Source organism: Lynx canadensis, chromosome A1 (assembly GCF_007474595.2).
Source record: "Lynx canadensis isolate LIC74 chromosome A1, mLynCan4.pri.v2, whole genome shotgun sequence".
NCBI lineage: Eukaryota > Metazoa > Chordata > Mammalia > Carnivora > Felidae > Lynx > Lynx canadensis.
The window spans coordinates 239,849,287-239,858,194 of record NC_044303.2 but is presented as its reverse complement, the minus strand read 5'-3'; the positions used below and the strand labels follow the sequence as shown (position 1 = coordinate 239,858,194).

The following is an 8,908-nucleotide window of genomic DNA, read 5'->3' as shown; positions in this document are numbered from 1 at the left end:
TATTTTTTAAAATTTACATCCAAATTAGTTAGCATATAGTGCAACAATGACTTCAGGAGTAGATTCCTTAGTGCCCCTTACCCATTTATACCATCCCCCCCACGACCCCTCCAGTAACCCTGTTTGTTCTCCATATTTAGAGTCTCTTATGTTTTGTCCCCCTCCCTGTTTTTATATTATTTTTGTTTCCCTTCTCTTCTGTTCATCTGTTTTTTCTCTTAAAGTCCTCATATGAGGGAAGTCATATGATTTTTGTCTTTCTCTGATTAATTTCACTTAGCCTAATACCCTCCAGTTCCATCCACGTGGTTGCAAATGGCAAGATTTCATTCTTTTTTTTTTAATTTTTTAGTGTTTATTTATTTTTGAAAGAGAGCAAGAGAGAGTGGGGGAGGGGTAGTGAGAGAGGGAGGCACAGAACCTGAAGCAGGCTCCAGGCTCTGAGCTGTCAGCACAGAGCCCAATGCAGGGCTCGAATTCACGAACTGCAAGGTCATGACCTGAGCCAAAGTCGGACGCTCAACCGACTGAGCCACCCAGGCGCCCCAAGATTTCATTCTTTTTGATTGCCAAGCAGTACTCCACTGTGTATATATGCCACATCTTCTTTATCTGTTCATCCATCGATGGACATTTGGGCTCTTTCCATACTTTGGCTATTGTCGATAGTGCTGCTATAAACATGGGGGTGCATGTGTCCCTTCAAAACAGCACACCTGTATCCCGTGGATAAATGCCTAGTAGTGCCATTGCTGGGTCATAGGGTAGTTCTATTTTTAGTTTTTTGAGGGACCTCCATACTTACTGTTTTCCAGAGTGGCTGTACCAGCTTGCATTCCCAGGTAGATTCTTTTCTAAAAGGTATTTCTTCACTGCCGGACCAAAGACCTCGTTGATCCACTCAATGAGCAAGATACGTGTGTCCCAAGCCTTGCTGTTGGACCCACACATGACATTTAACTGGCTCTTCTGCACCTTGCATTTCCTGAAGGCTCGTAGATTCTCGGAATGATACACGAGCGGGGCTTGACTTTGAAATCCCCACTTGCACTAGCACAAAACAAGAGGGTGAGACGGTCTTTCACGGGCCTGTGACCGGGCACTGCATTGTCTTCTTCTGTAATGTACATCCTCTTTGGTATCTCTTTCCAAAACAGCCCCGTCGCATCACAGTTAAAAACTTGCTCCGGCAGGTAACACTCAGAAGCCATGAGCTTCTGGAACTCGGTAGCAAACACCTCCGCTGCCTTAGCATCTGAACTCGTAGCCTCTCTGTGCCCCACAACACTATGGATGCCACTTCTCTTAAAGTTATCAAACCATCCCCTGCTTGCTTTGAAGCCGCCTTCGTTTTCTGTTGACGTACCTGGCAGTTTACTTACGAGGTCGGTGTACAAGGCCTCTGCCTTCTCGCAGATAAAGTTCTCGTTCAGTGTCACCTGCTGGTCGCTTCTCATTTACCCAAACCAGAAGCAACTTTTCTACATCTTCCAGAACATGTGGCCGTGGCTTTGATGTTCTCGTAACTCCTTTTGCTGCATTTGGCTCCCTTATTTGTTCTTTCTTCTTTAGTATCGTGCAAATAGTCAATGTAGACTTCTTACAAAATCTTGCAGTTTCAGCCAATCACATACCTCGTTCATATGTCTCGATTTCCTTCTTCCACTGTAATCATCTCCCACCACCTTTCTTTTCAGCCTTTCCCTGCTTGGGGCCATTGTGTATGTTCACACAGATGTTGACTACAGCATTAATAACCTCCTGTCATAGACTGCATGTAATGGAACTGGCAATGAGGCAGCAGAGGAGAGGGTCCATGTCTGCAGGCGGCCTGACCTAGAATGAAGCAAAGCATTCTTAGGCTCACTCTTGTCTGGAAAAGCAAAGGACTGTCCATGGGTGCTTTGGAGTGACAAAAATACACCAGTGTCGGTTGTGGGCACCTTCCAATGTTCTGAAAAATCACTGATTTCTGCCGAACACTGTGGCCTGAGACTGCACTTGGGAGACAGGCATCCACAATCCCGTTGAGAAAGAGAGGGAACAGTTGGCTCGGCTGTGACGTGATGTGACGTTCGGTGTCACGTACTACTCGTATCTGAAGACTTGTTCGTTTATCAAGTTAAAACTTACTAGATGTTTGTTCTTCTTGCAGAACACTTACAGAATAAGTTACTTGCAATCCAAGGTTTTACTGAAATTCTATAAGAAAGAAAACAAAATGAGAAATCTTAGAGGTTAAAAATAGACTATCTGGAAGGGAAAAGGCTGAAGAACAGGAAAAAAAAAAAAAAACTAGGGAAGAAAATTTCAAAACAAAAATGGGGCCATTTTCCAGAACTAAAGGAGGTAGGGCTACTTTGGAAGGACACTCCAGATGGACAAGGCCATGCTTAAGAGCATCAGAGCCCAGGGACAAGGAGACCCTTACTGTCTCAGAGGAGGACAGGTGACCCTGAGACTTGAAGGGACTGGCCGCGCGGCAGGGACAGCACAAGGGAAGGTTGTGTCCACTTTGAATTCTGCTACTTGCTGTAAAGACAAAGTTTTCAAGACCTTTTCCTCCCGCGTTCCTTTAACTAGGACACTCCTAGAAGACACGTTCCAGGAAGCTGAGTGAACAGACCAAGAGGAAGGGCTGGAATTTGGGAAATAACTGGCATGAGGACAAGTCGAAGGGAGCCAGGATGAGGGGTGATGGCAGAGCTGCCCACGTGGAGTGTGATCCGACTCGCGGACTCTGCGGAAGGCGCATTTTCAGAGCTGCTGAAGGATGTGGAGGACAGTTGCTTCAAAGAAAACCAAGCAAATGAGTCATGTTCAGTTAGGGCTGGGGGGGTTGGGAGTGGGGAGAGGCTGTACAAGAAAGGAAATAAATTACAGTAAATATGTCAGGAAATAAACTGTGGTAAATTGGCCCTCTTCTCCCCTCCCCCGTCCTCTTTTCTGTCCCCATAGTGGGTGGTTCTCAGCTCTGGGGCTGCAGCCAGGTACAAGGTGGATGAGAGTTCCTGCACCTTCCCCCAAATCCCAATGCCAGGTGGTGAGGGACACAGGGGTGGCTTCTGCCTCTAGAGGTAACTTGGCACTGAGGGAAGTGAGGCCAGGCCAGGACGAGCTGGGAAGAGCCTCGCAGCAGAGGGAATAGCACCTGTGAAGGCCGATGGGGGGAGGCCGATGATGGAGGCAAGGTGATGGGCAGAGCCTGGATGGTCTTTGCTGTGGGCTCTTCACAAGTGTGGACTGCTTGGGAGTGGGTGGCTTATGCCCACCAAGGGCAGTCTCCGGGGAGGAGGGGGAGCTGGACACTGGTTTTCCTCTGCACCGGGGGCTGTGCAGCATCACCAGTGCTGGTCCCGTCCTGGGAAGTGGCAGTGAGGTGTTCCTCATGGTGTGGGAACAGCGAGGCTAAAAGGGATCCCCGGGGGTGTGGAGCTGCTGTCTTCCCAGGTGGGGGAGTGCCAGCTCTTACTACAAAGGTCCAAACTGGGAGAGGGTCCCGCAATTGTCCTGGACCCACCTGACTTCTGCCAAGATGTGCCCTCCCCCTCCCCGGAAATCATACACATGTGTGCTTATTGAACAACAACCAAAAAAAAAAAAAAAAAAAAAGTACTACATGCTTCCTGCAAAAATGTTCAGGAATTGTAGAAATTAAAAGAAAATTACAGTTCACCTGTAACCTCAGTTTTTCTCTGTGCACAATGCACGTTACAAATGTTGGATCAAAGTGCAACTACTGCGTTTAGCTACTTAGAAATACGATATATGGCAATAGAGCTGCAAGTTTACCTGTCACCCGCGGTAATTTCAGGTGTGCACCAGGAAAGGAGCAGGGAGAGCAGACGGACAGTGGTGGCCTTGGTATGGAGTGGGTCTTCTGAGGGCACAGGACCAGGCTGCTCCCCTGCGGGTATCTGGAGAAGAGCATTTCTGCGAGGGGACAGCGAAGGCACGGGTTCTGAGGCTCACATTCAGAGCACAGCAGTGAGTCTACGAAGGGAAGGACTTTGGGAGCGTGTGGGGAGTTGGGATTTTGCTCAGAGCCTGGTGGGGCCTAGAGAAATACCTTTGGCTGCAGCTGTGGGGCTGGACGGGGAGCCTCTACTGGACTAGATGTGGCGAAGCCCGGTGGGGCTGGGGTGAGGGGTGGGTCCTGGAGACCACCCAGGGACTAGACTTGGGATGGGGGTGGGGCGATCCCACGGCGGGCCAGGTGAGGACAGTGGCGTCGGAGCGCGCTGGGGTCTCTGGTGTCCCCTCAGACGCTGGGCAGAGACCACAGGATGTGAGGCCGGGCTCCTGGGGGGGTGTGGGGGTGGTGCAAAGTCAGGACGCCTGGTGGAGCAGGGGAGGGGGCCACAGACCTTCAGGGTGGAAGAGAAGGAGCCGCCCGCCGTGGCCCAGGGAGGAGGGGGAGGGGGAGATACGCGCCTGCAGAGTGCGGGTGAGCTGAGCAGGGCCCCAGCCTGGTGGGTTCTGGACTGGGACATCCGCAAACGACCTGGCCGTTCGTTCCTGGAAAGTTCAGGGCGAACGTATTATGTTAATATTTTATAGTTTGTAAAACTTAAAAACAAATGTTTATTGATTTTAAGAGCGAGAGAGAGAGGGAGAGAATCCAATCAGCGTGGAGTCCATGACCGGCTCAAACGCCCCAGCTTTGGGATGGTGACCTGAGCTGAAATCCGGAGTCCCACACTTGCCCCACCGAGCCGCCCAGGCGCCCCTACAGTTCATAAAACTTTTTAGTCCTTTTGATTCTTCGCCATTACCGCAGGACCGAGGCCGCAGGAGGGGGGGGGGGAGGGGAGGGGAGCCTGGGCCCCCCTTCTCTGCAGCGCAGGTGCCGGCTCTGCCTCCGAGGGAGCAGGTGGGTGGGGACGCGTGACTGGGGGCGGTGAGTAGAGTCTGCGGCTCCCGAGGGGAGCACAGGGGCCTCGAAGGGCACAGGGCACCCCTGAGCGGCCGGAGTCCTGGACAGACCTCGGGGACGCGATGCGCGCGCGCGCCCCCTGCCGCCTCCCGGGTCCGCTGGGCCGCGGGGCGGGGCGGGGCGGCTCGCGTGCCGGGGTGGGGCCGTCCTTCCGCAGCCGCGGCCGCTGCGGGTCCCCGAGATGCGAGCGCCGGCAGCCGCGCCACCAGAGCTCCCGGCCCGGGTAAGTGCGCAGGGGCGCGCCCCGCTGGCCCCGCTGGCCCCGCTCTGCCCTCCTGCCGCCCCATCCTCGCCGCCGTGGGCCGTGGGGTCCGACCGGCCACTTCTTAACTGAAAATGGAAACGGGACGTTTGAGGGAAGCCGACCCTCTGCCCCTGCTCGTGGCCCCTGCTCGTGGCCTCTCGGTCCCCCCGCCCCCGCAAGCAGTGGATCGAAGCTCCTGCCTGTGACCCACCGCCTTGGGGCCGGGTGGGGGGCTAATTGCCCTTTGCTCTCGGTCCAGTTTCTTTCAGTAGCTCTTTTGGGCAGATGCTGGCAGGGGGCTTCGCCCTGCCCCCCCCCCCCCAGCCCTCCCCAGGGCGGCGAGTGGAGGAGGCCGGAGGTGGGGGTCCTTGGAGCTGGGGCGGCGCAGCTTGACGCCCTCCTTCCGGGCGGGAGCACCAGCGTTGGTGCTCACACTTGGGAAGAGCGGAAGGGCCCGTGTTCCAGGAATTCGCTCGGTTTCGGTTAGCGGCACCAAGAAAGGTTTTTTCCCCAAAAGTCTTAATTCGAGTGGTCAAAAATCCCAGACTGTGGGCCCAGCACAGACCATCAGGGACCTCCCGACCCTGTTGTTCCCACTGTGACTCCAGTTGGGCAAGGGGCCACCCTCAGGGGCAGGTGACGGGTCAGGGTCGGAGGTCAGAGGCCTTGGGCAGCTCTGTTCTTGGGTCCTCCCTCCTCTGTGTCCAGGGGCTGGGGCTGGAGGCATCTTCCCCCTTTGGAATTGCCCAGTGGGCCTTCAGCTTTGGCTGTCCCAGGTATCTCATGGGGGGTGGGGGGAAGCCCCTACTTACGCGTGGCCTCTGCTTGACCAGCCGTAGCTAGTCCTTGAGGGGCTTGACGCAAAAGGGGGTGCTTAAGTGTGTGCCTGGGACATCTGTCCCCAAGCTCTGGATCCTTGACCGTTGTGTACCCGGCCTTTTCTTGGCCTGGTCAGCAGCCTGACTCACTGAGGGCAGTCTTCAGACAGCCTCTGGTAGAGGCCGGCCCCTAAGCCTGGACAGCCTCCACCCAACATCCGCCATTAGGGATCATGTCTGGCTTCTGCAGGCTCCCGGATGGGAGCCCTGTCATGGTGGCGCTCTTAGCACCCACCATTAAGAGGAGACCCTGTGCTGATGTGCAGGCTGTCTCCACTCCTGGTGGGAGGCTAGCAGGCAGAGCAGCCCGGCATGGGAGGCTGTGTCGTCAGCAGCGGCCCTGCAGCGGCCTGTGGCTGGCACTCACCTCCTTTATGATGAGGACTTTGCTGGTAACTGCTGGAGTTTGGACTCAGACCTCCTGGTGCAGTTCAGCAGCACTGTGTGCCTGTGGAAAGATGGCTGGGGACACACACCCAGACAGGGGTGATGGGGCACCACTGCATGGGGAGGGGTTTTAATTTGGGGACAGCCATTGCTTTTACCATAAGAGAAGAATTCTCATAAAAGCTCAGGTTTCTCCAAAGAAACCCACAGTCAGCTCAGAGCTTAGCAGCGATGGAAGGTCCACAAACCACCGTGTTGGGCCCAGCTCCCACCCGCGGGTTCCCCTGTGGTGCCCAGGCTTCTGGCCACCTCCCACCCCAGCAATGACCATGGTTGCAGAAAAGACCCTGGTCCAGGCCAACCGCAGGCCACAAGGAGCCCAGTGTGGAGGGTCTCCTGCCTTCCCCCTCCCCTGCTGACTGACAAGGCGTCTGTCACCTGCATCTGAGGCAGAGAGACCTGTGTCTTGCCTCAGAGGGGCATTTCTTCAAGGAGTTTGGTCCTATCCCAAGCAGGCTTCATCTTTTTGAGGAGAGGGCACGTATTTAGTAAAATGGAGCAACCTACGGCCATACTATCCACTTCCTATATGTTGGGTTCCTAGGGCAGAAACCTCAGCACAGATGGAACCCCAAACTGTGGTTTTTCCAGCGAGTTCTGTGGGGGGTGGTGTCAATGGGCCGACTCCTTTAATTTCTTCCACACAGACCCCAATGGGGGTGGTGCCTGGAGACTTTTATCTGCCCTTGGTTGTTGCTTTTTGCCGTAACCTGTGTTTTGGGGGTCATTCTGAATGCTGAGATGGAGACATGGAGGGAGAATGTGGCTTTGTGGGGCGGGCAGGCAGTGTGCAAGACGGGGCCTGGATCCTGTCCCAGCTTCTGCTTTGGGGAAGAGGGCTGTGGGTGAAGGATAACTAGGGGGTCAGTGCCACCCCCCATAGGAGTGTCCCTGGCCCCCTCCTCATCTTCTCTGTCATCTCCTCCACCCCCCACACCATCCCTGCTCCTGGCTTGGGGCTCATTTGCGGAATGGTGATGCTGGGGATGGGGTCTCCTTCACCTTTTTAAAAAAAATGTTTTTAATGTTTTTATTTATTTTTTTGAGACAGAGGGAGACAGAGCATGAGCAGGGGAGGGGCAGAGAGAGAGGGAGACACAGAATCGGAAGCAGGCTCCAGGCTCCGAGCCGTCAGCACAGAGCCCGACGCGGGGCTCAAACTCACGGAGTGTGAGATCATGACCTGAGCTGAAGTCGGACACTCAACCGACTGAGCCACCCAGGCGCCCCGGTTCGCCTTCACCTTTGGCTTCACGGGTGGCTGTGTGGGCTGTCGAGTGCTTGGCCCCTCTCCGGGTGCAAGGAAACATCCCTGGCCTTTTGTCCCCCTAAGCTGGGGCCAGGCCTGGGATGATGACCTTGCCCTCTGGCCTCCAGCCACTGAAGGCCCGACCTGGCTTCCCAGAGAAGTGCACGCATGGTGGCCGTGGCACAGGGTGAGGCTGAGAAGGCCAAAGCACCCGTCCATCCGTTTGTATTGAAGCCTGCAGCCGCCAGGCCACATCCCTGCACACGCTCCAGAGCGCTCCTGTACCTGCCCACTTCATCCCTGGCAGCCCAGAAAAGTACATCCGTCCCCCAGGGCCCTGCAGCTCCCACCCATTGTCCGCTCCCTCTGTGCAGAACACCCTCAGACATTTTCAGTGTGCTCTATCCACTTCTCCACTCTGAAAACTCCACCTGTGTTTGCATATAGATTTGTGTTGTGCTTTTCGTTGAGTTAACACTCGCATAACCTAAAAGTAACCATTTAAAAATGTATTGTTCAGTGCATTTATTTAGCATATCACCAAAGTTGGGCACCTACCACCTCTGTCTGCTTCCAAAACATTTTCTTCGCCCCAAGTTAAACTCTGCACCCATTAAACAGTCATTCCCCATTCCTTCCTCCCAGCCCTGGCAACCACTGCCCTACTTTCTGTCTATGGGTTTGCCTGGTGTGGACATTCCTTACACGTGGAACCGATACATGACCCTTTGTGTCTGTCTTCTCTCGTGTATCTTCGTGGCTCATTTGTGTGGCGGTGCGCATCAGAACCCCATTCCTTTATGTGGCTGTGTGCGTAGACCACGCTTCGTTTATCTGTTCATCAGTTGGTGGGCTTTGGGTGGTTTACACTTTTTGGCTATTTGTGAATAATGAAGCTATGAGCGTTTGTGTGCCAGATTTTGTTTAAATGTGTGTTTTCAATTCTCTTGAACTTATACCTAGGAGTGGAGCTTGCTGGGGTGTGTGGTAACTCTGACCCTTCGGGGAACTGCGCGCTAGTTCCCACAGCAGCTGTACCATTTTCCATTGGCAGAAGCAGCCACAGTGTCCCAGTCGCTCCGCGTCCTCACCAACACTTGCCATTTTCCCTTTGTTTTGTTGGTAGCCATCCTAGTGGGGAGTGAAATGCTGTC

At 54.3% G+C, this 8,908-nt stretch overlaps 1 protein-coding gene across 1 annotated transcript in view; it reads left to right on the top strand.

The window, feature by feature from the left end:
* The first annotated feature begins 5,057 nt into the window (after window positions 1–5,057).
* AHRR (aryl-hydrocarbon receptor repressor) overlaps window positions 5,058–8,908 on the top strand; it is an 84,764-nt gene continuing 80,913 nt past the window's right edge. Inside the window, exon 1 of the mRNA XM_030333368.1 lies at window positions 5,058–5,159. The gene's annotated coding sequence lies outside the window, so the exon portion shown is untranslated. The remainder of the gene's footprint in view (window positions 5,160–8,908) is intronic.